At 46.5% G+C, this 23888-nt stretch overlaps 5 non-coding genes and 5 pseudogenes across 5 annotated transcripts; all 10 read right to left on the bottom strand.

Annotated features, from left to right (window-relative positions):
• Positions 1-898: 898 nt before the first annotated feature.
• Positions 899-1018, bottom strand: LOC147082835 (5S ribosomal RNA; annotated as a pseudogene).
• A 2423-nt stretch (positions 1019-3441) lies between these two features.
• On the bottom strand, positions 3442-3560 carry LOC147082834 (5S ribosomal RNA). The gene has a single exon (XR_015076034.1). It is a non-coding gene; the product is annotated as a 5S ribosomal RNA (ribosomal RNA).
• A 2423-nt stretch (positions 3561-5983) lies between these two features.
• LOC147082833 (5S ribosomal RNA) lies at positions 5984-6102 on the bottom strand. Its single transcript, XR_015076033.1, has one exon. It is a non-coding gene; the product is annotated as a 5S ribosomal RNA (ribosomal RNA).
• Positions 6103-8509: 2407 nt separating this feature from the next.
• LOC147082832 (5S ribosomal RNA) lies at positions 8510-8628 on the bottom strand. The gene has a single exon (XR_015076031.1). It is a non-coding gene; the product is annotated as a 5S ribosomal RNA (ribosomal RNA).
• Positions 8629-11033: 2405 nt separating this feature from the next.
• Positions 11034-11152, bottom strand: LOC147082831 (5S ribosomal RNA). Its single transcript, XR_015076156.1, has one exon. It is a non-coding gene; the product is annotated as a 5S ribosomal RNA (ribosomal RNA).
• Positions 11153-13577: 2425 nt separating this feature from the next.
• On the bottom strand, positions 13578-13696 carry LOC147082830 (5S ribosomal RNA; annotated as a pseudogene).
• A 2417-nt stretch (positions 13697-16113) lies between these two features.
• On the bottom strand, positions 16114-16222 carry LOC147082829 (5S ribosomal RNA; annotated as a pseudogene).
• A 2413-nt stretch (positions 16223-18635) lies between these two features.
• Positions 18636-18754, bottom strand: LOC147082828 (5S ribosomal RNA; annotated as a pseudogene).
• A 2417-nt stretch (positions 18755-21171) lies between these two features.
• On the bottom strand, positions 21172-21290 carry LOC147082827 (5S ribosomal RNA). Its single transcript, XR_015076030.1, has one exon. It is a non-coding gene; the product is annotated as a 5S ribosomal RNA (ribosomal RNA).
• A 2407-nt stretch (positions 21291-23697) lies between these two features.
• LOC147082826 (5S ribosomal RNA) lies at positions 23698-23806 on the bottom strand (annotated as a pseudogene).
• Between the last annotated feature and the right edge of the window lie 82 nt (positions 23807-23888).

Here is a 23888-nt window from a genome sequence, read left to right as displayed (position 1 = left end):
ATAGAGTGGATAGGAAGGACCTATTTCCCTTAGCAGAAGGGTCAATAATAGATTTCAAGTAATTGGTAGGAGGTTTACAGGGAATTTGAGGAGACATTTTTTCACCCAGTGAATGGTGGGGGTCTGGAATGCACTGCCTGAAAGGGTGGTAGAGGCAGAAACCCTCATCACGTTTAAAAAGTACTTGGATATGCACTTGAACTGCCGTAACCTACAAGGCTACGGACCAAGTGCTGTAAAGTGGGATTTGGGTGGATTGCTCTTTGTCGGCTGGCACGGACAAGATGGGCCGAATGGCCTCCTTCTGTGCTGTAAATTTCTATGATTCTGCCTGATCATGTGACATCTGCCCACACGACTTCTACAAATGTTATTACATTGTAGCCAGGATTGTTTAGTTTCCAATTCCGCCCATTTTGAAGCCAGGTCTCCGTTATGGCTACTATTGCATAACCCCATGTGGCAACTTGCGCCTGCAACTCGTCAATCTTATTTGTAACGCTCCTCGCATTAACACACATGCATTTCAACAGCATGCTAGTTGGCTTTGCTTTTTTCCTGAATTTAACTGCTGCTCTTTCTACATTCTTCTTTGTTCTGTTGCTGTTTGTCCCTCCGAGTTTTCTATGCACCTTGTCTCTCCTCTCTGCTGCTGTGTCCTGGTGGCCCTCCGCCAGTGTGTGTATTTTGGCTATCTTATTTTCTTCTTCTGCTTATTTCGGCCCTGTGTCTGGAGCCCCTTGCATTTGTGTAGCAGCAGGAGAATGTGCAGCGAAGAAATGGTCAAAGGAAAGCGAGAGAGAGAGAGAGAGAGAGCAGCAAAAAGGATGTTGATTGATTAAGAGCAGTGTGTGCGCGTGTGTGTGTAAAACGTTGAGCAGCCTGTGGCGGCAGCAAAAGCCTACTGCACCTGGTATTCCCAGGCGGTCTCCCATCCAAGTACTAACCAGGCCTGACTCTGCTTAGCTTCCAGAGATCAGACGAGATCGGGCGCATTCAGACTAGTATGGCCGTAGGCATATGCTAGCTGGCTTTCTCTTTACTTAAAGCTGTCGCCCATTTTTTTCTCTTCTACGCATTCATACAAGTATTCAACACTCAATTTACATTTACAAATTTTACTCCTCCCGCAACCCCCCACCCCCCCTCCACCTCTTCTTGCTGCTCTGCCTCCCACACAAACAAACTACAAGCCCAACCCTTCATTGCCTTCTATTCAAATATTACATCAAATAAACATGCTCAAACACCAAGTCTTAAGGGCTGTAGCATCTTTCAAACTGGACAAATACCCAGGCCCGCATCAAATCTATCCCACACTCTTAAGAGAAGTAAGACACCAAATAGCACAGGCTCTCACCATCATTTTACAATCCTCTCTGGCTACAGGTGTGGTGCCCGACCACTGGAGGACTGCTAACGTGCTACCGTTCTTTCAAAAGGGAGAGAGGGATAGACCGCATAATTACAGGCCAGTCAGCCTAACCTCGGTGGTGGGAAAATTATTGGAAAAAGTTCTGAGGGACAGGAGAAATCTTCATTTAGAAAGACACGGATTAATCAGGGACAGTCAGCATGGATTTCTTAACGGAAGGTCGTGTCTGACTAACGCAATTCAATTTTTCGAGGAGGTAACAAGGAGGGTCGATGAGGGTAGTGCCTTTGATGTAGTCTATATGGATTTTAGCAAGGCTTTTGATAAGGTCCCGCATGCCAGATTGGTCACGAAAGTAAAAGCCCATGGGATCCAAGGCAAAGTGGCAAGTTGGATCCAAAATTGGCTCAGAGGCAGGAAACAAAGGGTAATGGTCGAAGGGTGTTTTTGTGACCGGAAGGCTGTTTCCAGTGGGGTTCCGCAGGGCTCACAGAATCACAGAAACCCCACAGTGCAGATAGAGGCCATTTCGGCCCATCGAGCCTGCAGCGACTCAGTACTGGGCCCTTTGCTTTTTCTGGTATATATCAATGATTTGGATTTGAATGTAGGAAGTATGATTAAGAAGTTTGCAGATGATACAAAAATTGGCCGTGTGGTTAATAATGAAACAGAATGCTGTAGACTGCAGGAAGATATCAATGGACTCGTCTAGTGGGCAGAACAGTGGCAAATGGAATTCAGTTGGAATACACAATAAATGGTAGGACACTGAGAAATGCAGAGGATCAGCGGGACCTTGGAGTGCATGTCCACAGATCCCTGAAGGTAGCAGGACAGGTAGATAAAGTGGTTAAGCAGGCATACGGGATACTTGCCTTTATTAGCCGAGGCGTAGAATATAAGAGCGGGGAGGTTATGCTTCAACTGTATAAAACACTAGTTAGGCCGCAGCTAGAGTGCCGCGTGCAGTTCTGGTCACCACATTACAAGAAGGATGCGATTGCACTAGAGAAGGTGCAGAGGAGATTTCCGAGGATGTTGCCTGGGCTGGGGAATTTTAGTTATGAGGAAAGATTGGATAGGCTGGGGTTGTTTTCTTTGGAACACAGGAGGCTGAGGCGAGACCTAATTGAGGTGTGTAAAATTATGAGGGGCCGAGATAGAGTGGATAGGAAGGACCTATTTCCCTTAGCAGAAGGGTCAATAATAGATTTCAAGTAATTGGTAGGAGGTTTACAGGGAATTTGAGGAGACATTTTTTCACCCAGTGAATGGTGGGGGTCTGGAATGCACTGCCTGAAAGGGTGGTAGAGGCAGAAACCCTCATCACGTTTAAAAAGTACTTGGATATGCACTTGAACTGCTGTAACCTACAAGGCTACGGACCAAGTGCTGTAAAGTGGGATTTGGGTGGATTGCTCTTTGTCGGCTGGCACGGACAAGATGGGCCGAATGGCCTCCTTCTGTGCTGTAAATTTCTATGATTCTGCCTGATCATGTGACATCTGCCCACACGACTTCTACAAATGTTATTACATTGTAGCCAGGATTGTTTAGTTTCCAATTCCGCCCATTTTGAAGCCAGGTCTCCGTTATGGCTACTATTGCATAACCCCATGTGGCAACTTGCGCCTGCAACTCGTCAATCTTATTTGTAACGCTCCTCGCATTAACACACATGCATTTCAACAGCATGCTAGTTGGCTTTGCTTTTTTCCTGAATTTAACTGCTGCTCTTTCTACATTCTTCTTTGTTCTGTTGCTGTTTGTCCCTCCGAGTTTTCTATGCACCTTGTCTCTCCTCTCTGCTGCTGTGTCCTGGTGGCCCTCCGCCAGTGTGTGTATTTTGGCTATCTTATTTTCTTCTTCTGCTTATTTCGGCCCTGTGTCTGGAGCCCCTTGCATTTGTGTAGCAGCAGGAGAATGTGCAGCGAAGAAATGGTCAAAGGAAAGCGAGAGAGAGAGAGAGAGAGAGAGAGAGAGAGAGAGCAGCAAAAAGGATGTTGATTGATTAAGAGCAGTGTGTGCGCGCAAAACGTTGAGCAGCCTGTGGTGGCAGCAAAAGCCTACTGCACCTGGTATTCCCAGGCAGTCTCCCATCCAAGTACTAACCAGGCCTGACTCTGCTTAGCTTCCGAGATCAGACGAGATCGGGCGCATTCAGACTAGTATGGCCGTAGGCATATGCTAGCTGGCTTTCTCTTTACTTAAAGCTGTCGCCCATTTTTTTCTCTTCTACGCATTCATACAAGTATTCAACACTCAATTTACATTTACAAATTTTACTCCTCCCGCAACCCCCCACCCCCCCTCCACCTCTTCTTGCTGCTCTGCCTCCCACACAAACAAACTACAAGCCCAACCCTTCATTGCCTTCTATTCAAATATTACATCAAATAAACATGCTCAAACACCAAGTCTTAAGGGCTGTAGCATCTTTCAAACTGGACAAATACCCAGGCCCGCATCAAATCTATCCCACACTCTTAAGAGAAGTAAGACACCAAATAGCACAGGCTCTCACCATCATTTTACAATCCTCTCTGGCTACAGGTGTGGTGCCCGACCACTGGAGGACTGCTAACGTGCTACCGTTCTTTCAAAAGGGAGAGAGGGATAGACCGCATAATTACAGGCCAGTCAGCCTAACCTCGGTGGTGGGAAAATTATTGGAAAAAGTTCTGAGGGACAGGAGAAATCTTCATTTAGAAAGACACGGATTAATCAGGGACAGTCAGCATGGATTTCTTAACGGAAGGTCGTGTCTGACTAACGCAATTCAATTTTTCGAGGAGGTAACAAGGAGGGTCGATGAGGGTAGTGCCTTTGATGTAGTCTATATGGATTTTAGCAAGGCTTTTGATAAGGTCCCACATGCCAGATTGGTCACGAAAGTAAAAGCCCATGGGATCCAAGGCAAAGTGGCAAGTTGGATCCAAAATTGGCTCAGAGGCAGGAAACAAAGGGTAATGGTCGAAGGGTGTTTTTGTGACCGGAAGGCTGTTTCCAGTGGGGTTCCGCAGGGCTCACAGAATCACAGAAACCCCACAGTGCAGATAGAGGCCATTTCGGCCCATCGAGCCTGCACCGACTCAGTACTGGGCCCTTTGCTTTTTCTGGTATATATCAATGATTTGGATTTGAATGTAGGAAGTATGATTAAGAAGTTTGCAGATGATACAAAAATTGGCCGTGTGGTTAATAATGAAACAGAATGCTGTAGACTGCAGGAAGATATCAATGGACTCGTCTAGTGGGCAGAACAGTGGCAAATGGAATTCAGTTGGAATACACAATAAATGGTAGGACACTGAGAAATGCAGAGGATCAGCGGGACCTTGGAGTGCATGTCCACAGATCCCTGAAGGTAGCAGGACAGGTAGATAAAGTGGTTAAGCAGGCATACGGGATACTTGCCTTTATTAGCCGAGGCGTAGAATATAAGAGCGGGGAGGTTATGCTTCAACTGTATAAAACACTAGTTAGGCCGCAGCTAGAGTGCCGCGTGCAGTTCTGGTCACCACATTACAAGAAGGATGCGATTGCACTAGAGAAGGTGCAGAGGAGATTTCCGAGGATGTTGCCTGGGCTGGGGAATTTTAGTTATGAGGAAAGATTGGATAGGCTGGGGTTGTTTTCTTTGGAACACAGGAGGCTGAGGCGAGACCTAATTGAGGTGTGTAAAATTATGAGGGGCCGAGATAGAGTGGATAGGAAGGACCTATTTCCCTTAGCAGAAGGGTCAATAATAGATTTCAAGTAATTGGTAGGAGGTTTACAGGGAATTTGAGGAGACATTTTTTCACCCAGTGAATGGTGGGGGTCTGGAATGCACTGCCTGAAAGGGTGGTAGAGGCAGAAACCCTCATCACGTTTAAATAGTACTTGGATATGCACTTGAACTGCCGTAACCTACAAGGCTACGGACCAAGTGCTGTAAAGTGGGATTTGGGTGGATTGCTCTTTGTCGGCTGGCACGGACAAGATGGGCCGAATGGCCTCCTTCTGTGCTGTAAATTTCTATGATTCTGCCTGATCATGTGACATCTGCCCACACGACTTCTACAAATGTTATTACATTGTAGCCAGGATTGTTTAGTTTCCAATTCCGCCCATTTTGAAGCCAGGTCTCCGTTATGGCTACTATTGCATAACCCCATGTGGCAACTTGCGCCTGCAACTCGTCAATCTTATTTGTAACGCTCCTCGCATTAACACACATGCATTTCAACAGCATGCTAGTTGGCTTTGCTTTTTTCCTGAATTTAACTGCTGCTCTTTCTACATTCTTCTTTGTTCTGTTGCTGTTTGTCCCTCCGAGTTTTCTATGCACCTTGTCTCTCCTCTCTGCTGCTGTGTCCTGGTGGCCCTCCGCCAGTGTGTGTATTTTGGCTATCTTATTTTCTTCTTCTGCTTATTTCGGCCCTGTGTCTGGAGCCCCTTGCATTTGTGTAGCAGCAGGAGAATGTGCAGCGAAGAAATGGTCAAAGGAAAGCGAGAGAGAGAGAGAGAGAGAGAGAGAGAGAGAGAGCAGCAAAAAGGATGTTGATTGATTAAGAGCAGTGTGTGCGCGCAAAACGTTGAGCAGCCTGTGGTGGCAGCAAAAGCCTACTGCACCTGGTATTCCCAGGCAGTCTCCCATCCAAGTACTAACCAGGCCTGACTCTGCTTAGCTTCCGAGATCAGACGAGATCGGGCGCATTCAGACTAGTATGGCCGTAGGCATATGCTAGCTGGCTTTCTCTTTACTTAAAGCTGTCGCCCATTTTTTTCTCTTCTACGCATTCATACAAGTATTCAACACTCAATTTACATTTACAAATTTTACTCCTCCCGCAACCCCCCACCCCCCCTCCACCTCTTCTTGCTGCTCTGCCTCCCACACAAACAAACTACAAGCCCAACCCTTCATTGCCTTCTATTCAAATATTACATCAAATAAACATGCTCAAACACCAAGTCTTAAGGGCTGTAGCATCTTTCAAACTGGACAAATACCCAGGCCCGCATCAAATCTATCCCACACTCTTAAGAGAAGTAAGACACCAAATAGCACAGGCTCTCACCATCATTTTACAATCCTCTCTGGCTACAGGTGTGGTGCCCGACCACTGGAGGACTGCTAACGTGCTACCGTTCTTTCAAAAGGGAGAGAGGGATAGACCGCATAATTACAGGCCAGTCAGCCTAACCTCGGTGGTGGGAAAATTATTGGAAAAAGTTCTGAGGGACAGGAGAAATCTTCATTTAGAAAGACACGGATTAATCAGGGACAGTCAGCATGGATTTCTTAACGGAAGGTCGTGTCTGACTAACGCAATTCAATTTTTCGAGGAGGTAACAAGGAGGGTCGATGAGGGTAGTGCCTTTGATGTAGTCTATATGGATTTTAGCAAGGCTTTTGATAAGGTCCCACATGCCAGATTGGTCACGAAAGTAAAAGCCCATGGGATCCAAGGCAAAGTGGCAAGTTGGATCCAAAATTGGCTCAGAGGCAGGAAACAAAGGGTAATGGTCGAAGGGTGTTTTTGTGACCGGAAGGCTGTTTCCAGTGGGGTTCCGCAGGGCTCACAGAATCACAGAAACCCCACAGTGCAGATAGAGGCCATTTCGGCCCATCGAGCCTGCACCGACTCAGTACTGGGCCCTTTGCTTTTTCTGGTATATATCAATGATTTGGATTTGAATGTAGGAAGTATGATTAAGAAGTTTGCAGATGATACAAAAATTGGCCGTGTGGTTAATAATGAAACAGAATGCTGTAGACTGCAGGAAGATATCAATGGACTCGTCTAGTGGGCAGAACAGTGGCAAATGGAATTCAGTTGGAATACACAATAAATGGTAGGACACTGAGAAATGCAGAGGATCAGCGGGACCTTGGAGTGCATGTCCACAGATCCCTGAAGGTAGCAGGACAGGTAGATAAAGTGGTTAAGCAGGCATACGGGATACTTGCCTTTATTAGCCGAGGCGTAGAATATAAGAGCGGGGAGGTTATGCTTCAACTGTATAAAACACTAGTTAGGCCGCAGCTAGAGTGCCGCGTGCAGTTCTGGTCACCACATTACAAGAAGGATGCGATTGCACTAGAGAAGGTGCAGAGGAGATTTCCGAGGATGTTGCCTGGGCTGGGGAATTTTAGTTATGAGGAAAGATTGGATAGGCTGGGGTTGTTTTCTTTGGAACACAGGAGGCTGAGGCGAGACCTAATTGAGGTGTGTAAAATTATGAGGGGCCGAGATAGAGTGGATAGGAAGGACCTATTTCCCTTAGCAGAAGGGTCAATAATAGATTTCAAGTAATTGGTAGGAGGTTTACAGGGAATTTGAGGAGACATTTTTTCACCCAGTGAATGGTGGGGGTCTGGAATGCACTGCCTGAAAGGGTGGTAGAGGCAGAAACCCTCATCACGTTTAAATAGTACTTGGATATGCACTTGAACTGCCGTAACCTACAAGGCTACGGACCAAGTGCTGTAAAGTGGGATTTGGGTGGATTGCTCTTTGTCGGCTGGCACGGACAAGATGGGCCGAATGGCCTCCTTCTGTGCTGTAAATTTCTATGATTCTGCCTGATCATGTGACATCTGCCCACACGACTTCTACAAATGTTATTACATTGTAGCCAGGATTGTTTAGTTTCCAATTCCGCCCATTTTGAAGCCAGGTCTCCGTTATGGCTACTATTGCATAACCCCATGTGGCAACTTGCGCCTGCAACTCGTCAATCTTATTTGTAACGCTCCTCGCATTAACACACATGCATTTCAACAGCATGCTAGTTGGCTTTGCTTTTTTCCTGAATTTAACTGCTGCTCTTTCTACATTCTTCTTTGTTCTGTTGCTGTTTGTCCCTCCGAGTTTTCTATGCACCTTGTCTCTCCTCTCTGCTGCTGTGTCCTGGTGGCCCTCCGCCAGTGTGTGTATTTTGGCTATCTTATTTTCTTCTTCTGCTTATTTCGGCCCTGTGTCTGGAGCCCCTTGCATTTGTGTAGCAGCAGGAGAATGTGCAGCGAAGAAATGGTCAAAGGAAAGCGAGAGAGAGAGAGAGAGAGCAGCAAAAAGGATGTTGATTGATTAAGAGCAGTGTGTGCGCGCAAAACGTTGAGCAGCCTGTGGTGGCAGCAAAAGCCTACTGCACCTGGTATTCCCAGGCAGTCTCCCATCCAAGTACTAACCAGGCCTGACTCTGCTTAGCTTCCGAGATCAGACGAGATCGGGCGCATTCAGACTAGTATGGCCGTAGGCATATGCTAGCTGGCTTTCTCTTTACTTAAAGCTGTCGCCCATTTTTTTCTCTTCTACGCATTCATACAAGTATTCAACACTCAATTTACATTTACAAATTTTACTCCTCCCGCAACCCCCCACCCCCCCTCCACCTCTTCTTGCTGCTCTGCCTCCCACACAAACAAACTACAAGCCCAACCCTTCATTGCCTTCTATTCAAATATTACATCAAATAAACATGCTCAAACACCAAGTCTTAAGGGCTGTAGCATCTTTCAAACTGGACAAATACCCAGGCCCGCATCAAATCTATCCCACACTCTTAAGAGAAGTAAGACACCAAATAGCACAGGCTCTCACCATCATTTTACAATCCTCTCTGGCTACAGGTGTGGTGCCCGACCACTGGAGGACTGCTAACGTGCTACCGTTCTTTCAAAAGGGAGAGAGGGATAGACCGCATAATTACAGGCCAGTCAGCCTAACCTCGGTGGTGGGAAAATTATTGGAAAAAGTTCTGAGGGACAGGAGAAATCTTCATTTAGAAAGACACGGATTAATCAGGGACAGTCAGCATGGATTTCTTAACGGAAGGTCGTGTCTGACTAACGCAATTCAATTTTTCGAGGAGGTAACAAGGAGGGTCGATGAGGGTAGTGCCTTTGATGTAGTCTATATGGATTTTAGCAAGGCTTTTGATAAGGTCCCACATGCCAGATTGGTCACGAAAGTAAAAGCCCATGGGATCCAAGGCAAAGTGGCAAGTTGGATCCAAAATTGGCTCAGAGGCAGGAAACAAAGGGTAATGGTCGAAGGGTGTTTTTGTGACCGGAAGGCTGTTTCCAGTGGGGTTCCGCAGGGCTCACAGAATCACAGAAACCCCACAGTGCAGATAGAGGCCATTTCGGCCCATCGAGCCTGCACCGACTCAGTACTGGGCCCTTTGCTTTTTCTGGTATATATCAATGATTTGGATTTGAATGTAGGAAGTATGATTAAGAAGTTTGCAGATGATACAAAAATTGGCCGTGTGGTTAATAATGAAACAGAATGCTGTAGACTGCAGGAAGATATCAATGGACTCGTCTAGTGGGCAGAACAGTGGCAAATGGAATTCAGTTGGAATACACAATAAATGGTAGGACACTGAGAAATGCAGAGGATCAGCGGGACCTTGGAGTGCATGTCCACAGATCCCTGAAGGTAGCAGGACAGGTAGATAAAGTGGTTAAGCAGGCATACGGGATACTTGCCTTTATTAGCCGAGGCGTAGAATATAAGAGCGGGGAGGTTATGCTTCAACTGTATAAAACACTAGTTAGGCCGCAGCTAGAGTGCCGCGTGCAGTTCTGGTCACCACATTACAAGAAGGATGCGATTGCACTAGAGAAGGTGCAGAGGAGATTTCCGAGGATGTTGCCTGGGCTGGGGAATTTTAGTTATGAGGAAAGATTGGATAGGCTGGGGTTGTTTTCTTTGGAACACAGGAGGCTGAGGCGAGACCTAATTGAGGTGTGTAAAATTATGAGGGGCCGAGATAGAGTGGATAGGAAGGACCTATTTCCCTTAGCAGAAGGGTCAATAATAGATTTCAAGTAATTGGTAGGAGGTTTACAGGGAATTTGAGGAGACATTTTTTCACCCAGTGAATGGTGGGGGTCTGGAATGCACTGCCTGAAAGGGTGGTAGAGGCAGAAACCCTCATCACGTTTAAAAAGTACTTGGATATGCACTTGAACTGCCGTAACCTACAAGGCTACGGACCAAGTGCTGTAAAGTGGGATTTGGGTGGATTGCTCTTTGTCGGCTGGCACGGACAAGATGGGCCGAATGGCCTCCTTCTGTGCTGTAAATTTCTATGATTCTGCCTGATCATGTGACATCTGCCCACACGACTTCGACAAATGTTATTACATTGTAGCCAGGATTGTTTAGTTTCCAATTCCGCCCATTTTGAAGCCAGGTCTCCGTTATGGCTACTATTGCATAACCCCATGTGGCAACTTGCGCCTGCAACTCGTCAATCTTATTTGTAACGCTCCTCGCATTAACACACATGCATTTCAACAGCATGCTAGTTGGCTTTGCTTTTTTCCTGAATTTAACTGCTGCTCTTTCTACATTCTTCTTTGTTCTGTTGCTGTTTGTCCCTCCGAGTTTTCTATGCACCTTGTCTCTCCTCTCTGCTGCTGTGTCCTGGTGGCCCTCCGCCAGTGTGTGTATTTTGGCTATCTTATTTTCTTCTTCTGCTTATTTCGGCCCTGTGTCTGGAGCCCCTTGCATTTGTGTAGCAGCAGGAGAATGTGCAGCGAAGAAATGGTCAAAGGAAAGCGAGAGAGAGAGAGAGAGCAGCAAAAAGGATGTTGATTGATTAAGAGCAGTGTGCGCGCGCAAAACGTTGAGCAGCCTGTGGTGGCAGCAAAAGCCTACTGCACCTGGTATTCCCAGGCAGTCTCCCATCCAAGTACTAACCAGGCCTGACTCTGCTTAGCTTCCGAGATCAGACGAGATCGGGCGCATTCAGACGAGTATGGCCGTAGGCATATGCTAGCTGGCTTTCTCTTTACTTAAAGCTGTCGCCCATTTTTTTCTCTTCTACGCATTCATACAAGTATTCAACACTCAATTTACATTTACAAATTTTACTCCTCCCGCAACCCCCCACCCCCCCTCCACCTCTTCTTGCTGCTCTGCCTCCCACACAAACAAACTACAAGCCCAACCCTTCATTGCCTTCTATTCAAATATTACATCAAATAAACATGCTCAAACACCAAGTCTTAAGGGCTGTAGCATCTTTCAAACTGGACAAATACCCAGGCCCGCATCAAATCTATCCCACACTCTTAAGAGAAGTAAGACACCAAATAGCACAGGCTCTCACCATCATTTTACAATCCTCTCTGGCTACAGGTGTGGTGCCCGACCACTGGAGGACTGCTAACGTGCTACCGTTCTTTCAAAAGGGAGAGAGGGATAGACCGCATAATTACAGGCCAGTCAGCCTAACCTCGGTGGTGTGAAAATTATTGGAAAAAGTTCTGAGGGACAGGAGAAATCTTCATTTAGAAAGACACGGATTAATCAGGGACAGTCAGCATGGATTTCTTAACGGAAGGTCGTGTCTGACTAACGCAATTCAATTTTTCGAGGAGGTAACAAGGAGGGTCGATGAGGGTAGTGCCTTTGATGTAGTCTATATGGATTTTAGCAAGGCTTTTGATAAGGTCCCACACGCCAGATTGGTCACGAAAGTAAAAGCCCATGGGATCCAAGGCAAAGTGGCAAGTTGGATCCAAAATTGGCTCAGAGGCAGGAAACAAAGGGTAATGGTCGAAGGGTGTTTTTGTGACCGGAAGGCTGTTTCCAGTGGGGTTCCGCAGGGCTCACAGAATCACAGAAACCCCACAGTGCAGATAGAGGCCATTTCGGCCCATCGAGCCTGCACCGACTCAGTACTGGGCCCTTTGCTTTTTCTGGTATATATCAATGATTTGGATTTGAATGTAGGAAGTATGATTAAGAAGTTTGCAGATGATACAAAAATTGGCCGTGTGGTTAATAATGAAACAGAATGCTGTAGACTGCAGGAAGATATCAATGGACTCGTCTAGTGGGCAGAACAGTGGCAAATGGAATTCAGTTGGAATACACAATAAATGGTAGGACACTGAGAAATGCAGAGGATCAGCGGGACCTTGGAGTGCATGTCCACAGATCCCTGAAGGTAGCAGGACAGGTAGATAAAGTGGTTAAGCAGGCATACGGGATACTTGCCTTTATTAGCCGAGGCGTAGAATATAAGAGCGGGGAGGTTATGCTTCAACTGTATAAAACACTAGTTAGGCCGCAGCTAGAGTGCCGCGTGCAGTTCTGGTCACCACATTACAAGAAGGATGCGATTGCACTAGAGAAGGTGCAGAGGAGATTTCCGAGGATGTTGCCTGGGCTGGGGAATTTTAGTTATGAGGAAAGATTGGATAGGCTGGGGTTGTTTTCTTTGGAACACAGGAGGCTGAGGCGAGACCTAATTGAGGTGTGTAAAATTATGAGGGGCCGAGATAGAGTGGATAGGAAGGACCTATTTCCCTTAGCAGAAGGGTCAATAATAGATTTCAAGTAATTGGTAGGAGGTTTACAGGGAATTTGAGGAGACATTTTTTCACCCAGTGAATGGTGGGGGTCTGGAATGCACTGCCTGAAAGGGTGGTAGAGGCAGAAACCCTCATCACGTTTAAAAAGTACTTGGATATGCACTTGAACTGCCGTAACCTACAAGGCTACGGACCAAGTGCTGTAAAGTGGGATTTGGGTGGATTGCTCTTTGTCGGCTGGCACGGACAAGATGGGCCGAATGGCCTCCTTCTGTGCTGTAAATTTCTATGATTCTGCCTGATCATGTGACATCTGCCCACACGACTTCTACAAATGTTATTACATTGTAGCCAGGATTGTTTAGTTTCCAATTCCGCCCATTTTGAAGCCAGGTCTCCGTTATGGCTACTATTGCATAACCCCATGTGGCAACTTGCGCCTGCAACTCGTCAATCTTATTTGTAACGCTCCTCGCATTAACACACATGCATTTCAACAGCATGCTAGTTGGCTTTGCTTTTTTCCTGAATTTAACTGCTGCTCTTTCTACATTCTTCTTTGTTCTGTTGCTGTTTGTCCCTCCGAGTTTTCTATGCACCTTGTCTCTCCTCTCTGCTGCTGTGTCCTGGTGGCCCTCCGCCAGTGTGTGTATTTTGGCTATCTTATTTTCTTCTTCTGCTTATTTCGGCCCTGTGTCTGGAGCCCCTTGCATTTGTGTAGCAGCAGGAGAATGTGCAGCGAAGAAATGGTCAAAGGAAAGCGAGAGAGAGAGAGAGAGAGAGAGAGAGAGCAGCAAAAAGGATGTTGATTGATTAAGAGCAGTGTGTGCGCGTGTGTGTGCAAAACGTTGAGCAGCCTGTGGCGGCAGCAAAAGCCTACTGCACCTGGTATTCCCAGGCAGTCTCCCATCCAAGTACTAACCAGGCCTGACTCTACTTAGCTTCCGAGATCAGACGAGATCGGGCGCATTCAGACTAGTATGGCCGTAGGCATATGCTAGCTGGCTTTCTCTTTACTTAAAGCTGTCGCCCATTTTTTTCTCTTCTACGCATTCATACAAGTATTCAACACTCAATTTACATTTACAAATTTTACTCCTCCCGCAACCCCCCACCCCCCCTCCACCTCTTCTTGCTGCTCTGCCTCCCACACAAACAAACTACAAGCCCAACCCTTCATTGCCTTCTATTCAAATATTACATCAAATAAACATGCTCAAACACCAAGTCTTAAGGGCTGTAGCATCTTTCAAACTGGACAAATACCCAGGCCCGCATCAAATCTATCCCACACTCTTAAGAGAAGTAAGACACCAAATAGCACAGGCTCTCACCATCATTTTACAATCCTCTCTGGCTACAGGTGTGGTGCCCGACCACTGGAGGACTGCTAACGTGCTACCGTTCTTTCAAAAGGGAGAGAGGGATAGACCGCATAATTACAGGCCAGTCAGCCTAACCTCGGTGGTGGGAAAATTATTGGAAAAAGTTCTGAGGGACAGGAGAAATCTTCATTTAGAAAGACACGGATTAATCAGGGACAGTCAGCATGGATTTCTTAACGGAAGGTCGTGTCTGACTAACGCAATTCAATTTTTCGAGGAGGTAACAAGGAGGGTCGATGAGGGTAGTGCCTTTGATGTAGTCTATATGGATTTTAGCAAGGCTTTTGATAAGGTCCCGCATGCCAGATTGGTCACGAAAGTAAAAGCCCATGGGATCCAAGGCAAAGTGGCAAGTTGGATCCAAAATTGGCTCAGAGGCAGGAAACAAAGGGTAATGGTCGAAGGGTGTTTTTGTGACCGGAAGGCTGTTTCCAGTGGGGTTCCGCAGGGCTCACAGAATCACAGAAACCCCACAGTGCAGATAGAGGCCATTTCGGCCCATCGAGCCTGCAGCGACTCAGTACTGGGCCCTTTGCTTTTTCTGGTATATATCAATGATTTGGATTTGAATGTAGGAAGTATGATTAAGAAGTTTGCAGATGATACAAAAATTGGCCGTGTGGTTAATAATGAAACAGAATGCTGTAGACTGCAGGAAGATATCAATGGACTCGTCTAGTGGGCAGAACAGTGGCAAATGGAATTCAGTTGGAATACACAATAAATGGTAGGACACTGAGAAATGCAGAGGATCAGCGGGACCTTGGAGTGCATGTCCACAGATCCCTGAAGGTAGCAGGACAGGTAGATAAAGTGGTTAAGCAGGCATACGGGATACTTGCCTTTATTAGCCGAGGCGTAGAATATAAGAGCGGGGAGGTTATGCTTCAACTGTATAAAACACTAGTTAGGCCGCAGCTAGAGTGCCGCGTGCAGTTCTGGTCACCACATTACAAGAAGGATGCGATTGCACTAGAGAAGGTGCAGAGGAGATTTCCGAGGATGTTGCCTGGGCTGGGGAATTTTAGTTATGAGGAAAGATTGGATAGGCTGGGGTTGTTTTCTTTGGAACACAGGAGGCTGAGGCGAGACCTAATTGAGGTGTGTAAAATTATGAGGGGCCGAGATAGAGTGGATAGGAAGGACCTATTTCCCTTAGCAGAAGGGTCAATAATAGATTTCAAGTAATTGGTAGGAGGTTTACAGGGAATTTGAGGAGACATTTTTTCACCCAGTGAATGGTGGGGGTCTGGAATGCACTGCCTGAAAGGGTGGTAGAGGCAGAAACCCTCATCACGTTTAAAAAGTACTTGGATATGCACTTGAACTGCCGTAACCTACAAGGCTACGGACCAAGTGCTGTAAAGTGGGATTTGGGTGGATTGCTCTTTGTCGGCTGGCACGGACAAGATGGGCCGAATGGCCTCCTTCTGTGCTGTAAATTTCTATGATTCTGCCTGATCATGTGACATCTGCCCACACGACTTCTACAAATGTTATTACATTGTAGCCAGGATTGTTTAGTTTCCAATTCCGCCCATTTTGAAGCCAGGTCTCCGTTATGGCTACTATTGCATAACCCCATGTGGCAACTTGCGCCTGCAACTCGTCAATCTTATTTGTAACGCTCCTCGCATTAACACACATGCATTTCAACAGCATGCTAGTTGGCTTTGCTTTTTTCCTGAATTTAACTGCTGCTCTTTCTACATTCTTCTTTGTTCTGTTGCTGTTTGTCCCTCCGAGTTTTCTATGCACCTTGTCTCTCCTCTCTGCTGCTGTGTCCTGGTGGCCCTCCGCCAGTGTGTGTATTTTGGCTATCTTATTTTCTTCTTCTGCTTATTTCGGCCCTGTGTCTGGAGCCCCTTGCATTTGTGTAGCAGCAGGAGAATGTGCAGCGAAGAAATGGTCAAAGGAAAGCGAGAGAGAGAGAGAGAGAGAGCAGCAAAAAGGATGTTGATTGATTAAGAGCAGTGTGTGCGCGTGTGTGTGCAAAACGTCGAGCAGCCTGTGGCGGCAGCAAAAGCCTACTGCACCTGGTATTCCCAGGCAGTCTCCCATCCAAGTACTAACCAGGCCTGACTCTGCTTAGCTTCCGAGATCAGGCGCATTCAGACTAGTATGGCCGTAGGCATATGCTAGCTGGCTTTCTCTTTACTTAAAGCTGTCGCCCATTTTTTTCTCTTCTACGCATTCATACAAGTATTCAACACTCAATTTACATTTACAAATTTTACTCCTCCCGCAACCCCCCACCCCCCCTCCACCTCTTCTTGCTGCTCTGCCTCCCACACAAACAAACTACAAGCCCAACCCTTCATTGCCTTCTATTCAAATATTACATCAAATAAACATGCTCAAACACCAAGTCTTAAGGGCTGTAGCATCTTTCAAACTGGACAAATACCCAGGCCCGCATCAAATCTATCCCACACTCTTAAGAGAAGTAAGACACCAAATAGCACAGGCTCTCACCATCATTTTACAATCCTCTCTGGCTACAGGTGTGGTGCCCGACCACTGGAGGACTGCTAACGTGCTACCGTTCTTTCAAAAGGGAGAGAGGGATAGACCGCATAATTACAGGCCAGTCAGCCTAACCTCGGTGGTGGGAAAATTATTGGAAAAAGTTCTGAGGGACAGGAGAAATCTTCATTTAGAAAGACACGGATTAATCAGGGACAGTCAGCATGGATTTCTTAACGGAAGGTCGTGTCTGACTAACGCAATTCAATTTTTCGAGGAGGTAACAAGGAGGGTCGATGAGGGTAGTGCCTTTGATGTAGTCTATATGGATTTTAGCAAGGCTTTTGATAAGGTCCCGCATGCCAGATTGGTCACGAAAGTAAAAGCCCATGGGATCCAAGGCAAAGTGGCAAGTTGGATCCAAAATTGGCTCAGAGGCAGGAAACAAAGGGTAATGGTCGAAGGGTGTTTTTGTGACCGGAAGGCTGTTTCCAGTGGGGTTCCGCAGGGCTCACAGAATCACAGAAACCCCACAGTGCAGATAGAGGCCATTTCGGCCCATCGAGCCTGCAGCGACTCAGTACTGGGCCCTTTGCTTTTTCTGGTATATATCAATGATTTGGATTTGAATGTAGGAAGTATGATTAAGAAGTTTGCAGATGATACAAAAATTGGCCGTGTGGTTAATAATGAAACAGAATGCTGTAGACTGCAGGAAGATATCAATGGACTCGTCTAGTGGGCAGAACAGTGGCAAATGGAATTCAGTTGGAATACACAATAAATGGTAGGACACTGAGAAATGCAGAGGATCAGCGGGACCTTGGAGTGCATGTCCACAGATCCCTGAAGGTAGCAGGACAGGTAGATAAAGTGGTTAAGCAGGCATACGGGATACTTGCCTTTATTAGCCGAGGCGTAGAATATAAGAGCGGGGAGGTTATGCTTCAACTGTATAAAACACTAGTTAGGCCGCAGCTAGAGTGCCGCGTGCAGTTCTGGTCACCACATTACAAGAAGGATGCGATTGCACTAGAGAAGGTGCAGAGGAGATTTCCGAGGATGTTGCCTGGGCTGGGGAATTTTAGTTATGAGGAAAGATTGGATAGGCTGGGGTTGTTTTCTTTGGAACACAGGAGGCTGAGGCGAGACCTAATTGAGGTGTGTAAAATTATGAGGGGCCGAGATAGAGTGGATAGGAAGGACCTATTTCCCTTAGCAGAAGGGTCAATAATAGATTTCAAGTAATTGGTAGGAGGTTTACAGGGAATTTGAGGAGACATTTTTTCACCCAGTGAATGGTGGGGGTCTGGAATGCACTGCCTGAAAGGGTGGTAGAGGCAGAAACCCTCATCACGTTTAAAAAGTACTTGGATATGCACTTGAACTGCCGTAACCTACAAGGCTACGGACCAAGTGCTGTAAAGTGGGATTTGGGTGGATTGCTCTTTGTCGGCTGGCACGGACAAGATGGGCCGAATGGCCTCCTTCTGTGCTGTAAATTTCTATGATTCTGCCTGATCATGTGACATCTGCCCACACGACTTCTACAAATGTTATTACATTGTAGCCAGGATTGTTTAGTTTCCAATTCCGCCCATTTTGAAGCCAGGTCTCCGTTATGGCTACTATTGCATAACCCCATGTGGCAACTTGCGCCTGCAACTCGTCAATCTTATTTGTAACGCTCCTCGCATTAACACACATGCATTTCAACAGCATGCTAGTTGGCTTTGCTTTTTTCCTGAATTTAACTGCTGCTCTTTCTACATTCTTCTTTGTTCTGTTGCTGTTTGTCCCTCCGAGTTTTCTATGCACCTTGTCTCTCCTCTCTGCTGCTGTGTCCTGGTGGCCCTCCGCCAGTGTGTGTATTTTGGCTATCTTATTTTCTTCTTCTGCTTATTTCGGCCCTGTGTCTGGAGCCCCTTGCATTTGTGTAGCAGCAGGAGAATGTGCAGCGAAGAAATGGTCAAAGGAAAGCGAGAGAGAGAGAGAGAGAGAGAGAGCAGCAAAAAGGATGTTGATTGATTAAGAGCAGTGTGTGCGCGCAAAACGTTGAGCAGCCTGTGGTGGCAGCAAAGGCCTACTGCACCTGGTATTCCCAGGCAGTCTCCCATCCAAGTACTAACCAGGCCTGACTCTGCTTAGCTTCCGAGATCAGACGAGATCTGGCGCATTCAGACTAGTATGGCCGTAGGCATATGCTGGCTGGCTTTCTCTTTACTTAAAGCTGTCGCCCATTTTTTTCTCTTCTACGCATTCATACAAGTATTCAACACTCAATTTACATTTACAAATTTTACTCCTCCCGCAACCCCCCACCCCCCCTCCACCTCTTCTTGCTGCTCTGCCTCCCACACAAACAAACTACAAGCCCAACCCTTCATTGCCTTCTATTCAAATATTACATCAAATAAACATGCTCAAACACCAAGTCTTAAGGGCTGTAGCATCTTTCAAACTGGACAAATACCCAGGCCCGCATCAAATCTATCCCACACTCTTAAGAGAAGTAAGACACCAAATAGCACAGGCTCTCACCATCATTTTACAATCCTCTCTGGCTACAGGTGTGGTGCCCGACCACTGGAGGACTGCTAACGTGCTACCGTTCTTTCAAAAGGGAGAGAGGGATAGACCGCATAATTACAGGCCAGTCAGCCTAACCTCGGTGGTGGGAAAATTATTGGAAAAAGTTCTGAGGGACAGGAGAAATCTTCATTTAGAAAGACACGGATTAATCAGGGACAGTCAGCATGGATTTCTTAACGGAAGGTCGTGTCTGACTAACGCAATTCAATTTTTCGAGGAGGTAACAAGGAGGGTCGATGAGGGTAGTGCCTTTGATGTAGTCTATATGGATTTTAGCAAGGCTTTTGATAAGGTCCCACATGCCAGATTGGTCATGAAAGTAAAAGCCCATGGGATCCAAGGCAAAGTGGCAAGTTGGATCCAAAATTGGCTCAGAGGCAGGAAACAAAGGGTAATGGTCGAAGGGTGTTTTTGTGACCGGAAGGCTGTTTCCAGTGGGGTTCCGCAGGGCTCACAGAATCACAGAAACCCCACAGTGCAGATAGAGGTCATTTCGGCCCATCGAGCCTGCACCGACTCAGTACTGGGCCCTTTGCTTTTTCTGGTATATATCAATGATTTGGATTTGAATGTAGGAAGTATGATTAAGAAGTTTGCAGATGATACAAAAATTGGCCGTGTGGTTAATAATGAAACAGAATGCTGTAGACTGCAGGAAGATATCAATGGACTCGTCTAGTGGGCAGAACAGTGGCAAATGGAATTCAGTTGGAATACACAATAAATGGTAGGACACTGAGAAATGCAGAGGATCAGCGGGACCTTGGAGTGCATGTCCACAGATCCCTGAAGGTAGCAGGACAGGTAGATAAAGTGGTTAAGCAGGCATACGGGATACTTGCCTTTATTAGCCGAGGCGTAGAATATAAGAGCGGGGAGGTTATGCTTCAACTGTATAAAACACTAGTTAGGCCGCAGCTAGAGTGCCGCGTGCAGTTCTGGTCACCACATTACAAGAAGGATGCGATTGCACTAGAGAAGGTGCAGAGGAGATTTCCGAGGATGTTGCCTGGGCTGGGGAATTTTAGTTATGAGGAAAGATTGGATAGGCTGGGGTTGTTTTCTTTGGAACACAGGAGGCTGAGGCGAGACCTAATTGAGGTGTGTAAAATTATGAGGGGCCGAGATAGAGTGGATAGGAAGGACCTATTTCCCTTAGCAGAAGGGTCAATAATAGATTTCAAGTAATTGGTAGGAGGTTTACAGGGAATTTGAGGAGACATTTTTTCACCCAGTGAATGGTGGGGGTCTGGAATGCACTGCCTGAAAGGGTGGTAGAGGCAGAAACCCTCATCACGTTTAAAAAGTACTTGGATATGCACTTGAACTGCCGTAACCTACAAGGCTACGGACCAAGTGCTGTAAAGTGGGATTTGGGTGGATTGCTCTTTGTCGGCTGGCACGAACAAGATGGGCCGAATGGCCTCCTTCTGTGCTGTAAATTTCTATGATTCTGCCTGATCATGTGACATCTGCCCACACGACTTCTACAAATGTTATTACATTGTAGCCAGGATTGTTTAGTTTCCAATTCCGCCCATTTTGAAGCCAGGTCTCCGTTATGGCTACTATTGCATAACCCCATGTGGCAACTTGCGCCTGCAACTCATCAATCTTATTTGTAACGCTCCTCGCATTAACACACATGCATTTCAACAGCATGCTAGTTGGCTTTGCTTTTTTCCTGAATTTAACTGCTGCTCTTTCTACATTCTTCTTTGTTCTGTTGCTGTTTGTCCCTCCGAGTTTTCTATGCACCTTGTCTCTCCTCTCTGCTGCTGTGTCCTGGTGGCCCTCCGCCAGTGTGTGTATTTTGGCTATCTTATTTTCTTCTTCTGCTTATTTCGGCCCTGTGTCTGGAGCCCCTTGCATTTGTGTAGCAGCAGGAGAATGTGCAGCGAAGAAATGGTCAAAGGAAAGCGAGAGAGAGAGAGAGAGAGAGCAGCAAAAAGGATGTTGATTGATTAAGAGCAGTGTGTGCGCGTGTGTGTGCAAAACGTCGAGCAGCCTGTGGCGGCAGCAAAAGCCTACTGCACCTGGTATTCCCAGGCAGTCTCCCATCCAAGTACTAACCAGGCCTGACTCTGCTTAGCTTCCGAGATCAGACGAGATCGGGCGCATTCAGACTAGTATGGCCGTAGGCATATGCTAGCTGGCTTTCTCTTTACTTAAAGCTGTCGCCCATTTTTTTCTCTTCTACGCATTCATACAAGTATTCAACACTCAATTTACATTTACAAATTTTACTCCTCCCGCAACCCCCCACCCCCCCTCCACCTCTTCTTGCTGCTCTGCCTCCCACACAAACAAACTACAAGCCCAACCCTTCATTGCCTTCTATTCAAATATTACATCAAATAAACATGCTCAAACACCAAGTCTTAAGGGCTGTAGCATCTTTCAAACTGGACAAATACCCAGGCCCGCATCAAATCTATCCCACACTCTTAAGAGAAGTAAGACACCAAATAGCACAGGCTCTCACCATCATTTTACAATCCTCTCTGGCTACAGGTGTGGTGCCCGACCACTGGAGGACTGCTAACGTGCTACCGTTCTTTCAAAAGGGAGAGAGGGATAGACCGCATAATTACAGGCCAGTCAGCCTAACCTCGGTGGTGGGAAAATTATTGGAAAAAGTTCTGAGGGACAGGAGAAATCTTCATTTAGAAAGACACGGATTAATCAGGGACAGTCAGCATGGATTTCTTAACGGAAGGTCGTGTCTGACTAACGCAATTCAATTTTTCGAGGAGGTAACAAGGAGGGTCGATGAGGGTAGTGCCTTTGATGTAGTCTATATGGATTTTAGCAAGGCTTTTGATAAGGTCCCGCATGCCAGATTGGTCACGAAAGTAAAAGCCCATGGGATCCAAGGCAAAGTGGCAAGTTGGATCCAAAATTGGCTCAGAGGCAGGAAACAAAGGGTAATGGTCGAAGGGTGTTTTTGTGACCGGAAGGCTGTTTCCAGTGGGGTTCCGCAGGGCTCACAGAATCACAGAAACCCCACAGTGCAGATAGAGGCCATTTCGGCCCATCGAGCCTGCACCGACTCAGTACTGGGCCCTTTGCTTTTTCTGGTATATATCAATGATTTGGATTTGAATGTAGGAAGTATGATTAAGAAGTTTGCAGATGATACAAAAATTGGCCGTGTGGTTAATAATGAAACAGAATGCTGTAGACTGCAGGAAGATATCAATGGACTCGTCTAGTGGGCAGAACAGTGGCAAATGGAATTCAGTTGGAATACACAATAAATGGTAGGACACTGAGAAATGCAGAGGATCAGCGGGACCTTGGAGTGCATGTCCACAGATCCCTGAAGGTAGCAGGACAGGTAGATAAAGTGGTTAAGCAGGCATACGGGATACTTGCCTTTATTAGCCGAGGCGTAGAATATAAGAGCGGGGAGGTTATGCTTCAACTGTATAAAACACTAGTTAGGCCGCAGCTAGAGTGCCGCGTGCAGTTCTGGTCACCACATTACAAGAAGGATGCGATTGCACTAGAGAAGGTGCAGAGGAGATTTCCGAGGATGTTGCCTGGGCTGGGGAATTTTAGTTATGAGGAAAGATTGGATAGGCTGGGGTTGTTTTCTTTGGAACACAGGAGGCTGAGGCGAGACCTAATTGAGGTGTGTAAAATTATGAGGGGCCGAGATAGAGTGGATAGGAAGGACCTATTTCCCTTAGCAGAAGGGTCAATAATAGATTTCAAGTAATTGGTAGGAGGTTTACAGGGAATTTGAGGAGACATTTTTTCACCCAGTGAATGGTGGGGGTCTGGAATGCACTGCCTGAAAGGGTGGTAGAGGCAGAAACCCTCATCACGTTTAAAAAGTACTTGGATATGCACTTGAACTGCCGTAACCTACAAGGCTACGGACCAAGTGCTGTAAAGTGGGATTTGGGTGGATTGCTCTTTGTCGGCTGGCACGGACAAGATGGGCCGAATGGCCTCCTTCTGTGCTGTAAATTTCTATGATTCTGCCTGATCATGTGACATCTGCCCACACGACTTCTACAAATGTTATTACATTGTAGCCAGGATTGTTTAGTTTCCAATTCCGCCCATTTTGAAGCCAGGTCTCCGTTATGGCTACTATTGCATAACCCCATGTGGCAACTTGCGCCTGCAACTCGTCAATCTTATTTGTAACGCTCCTCGCATTAACACACATGCATTTCAACAGCATGCTAGTTGGCTTTGCTTTTTTCCTGAATTTAACTGCTGCTCTTTCTACATTCTTCTTTGTTCTGTTGCTGTTTGTCCCTCCGAGTTTTCTATGCACCTTGTCTCTCCTCTCTGCTGCTGTGTCCTGGTGGCCCTCCGCCAGTGTGTGTATTTTGGCTATCTTATTTTCTTCTTCTGCTTATTTCGGCCCTGTGTCTGGAGCCCCTTGCATTTGTGTAGCAGCAGGAGAATGTGCAGCGAAGAAATGGTCAAAGGAAAGCGAGAGAGAGAGAGAGAGAGCAGCAAAAAGGATGTTGATTGATTAAGAGCAGTGTGTGCGCGCAAAACGTTGAGCAGCCTGTGGTGGCAGCAAAAGCCTACTGCACCTGGTATTCCCAGGCAGTCTCCCATCCAAGTACTAACCAGGCCTGACTCTGCTTAGCTTCCGAGATCAGGCGCATTCAGACTAGTATGGCCGTAGGCATATGCTAGCTGGCTTTCTCTTTACTTAAAGCTGTCGCCCATTTTTTTCTCTTCTACACATTCATACAAGTATTCAACACTC

The sequence above is a fragment of the Somniosus microcephalus genome, unplaced genomic scaffold, assembly GCF_052327205.1.
Source record: "Somniosus microcephalus isolate GS21.2 unplaced genomic scaffold, FLI_Smic_1.0 scaffold110, whole genome shotgun sequence".
Lineage (NCBI taxonomy): Eukaryota > Metazoa > Chordata > Chondrichthyes > Squaliformes > Somniosidae > Somniosus > Somniosus microcephalus.
This window is presented reverse-complemented; position numbering and strand designations above follow the sequence as displayed.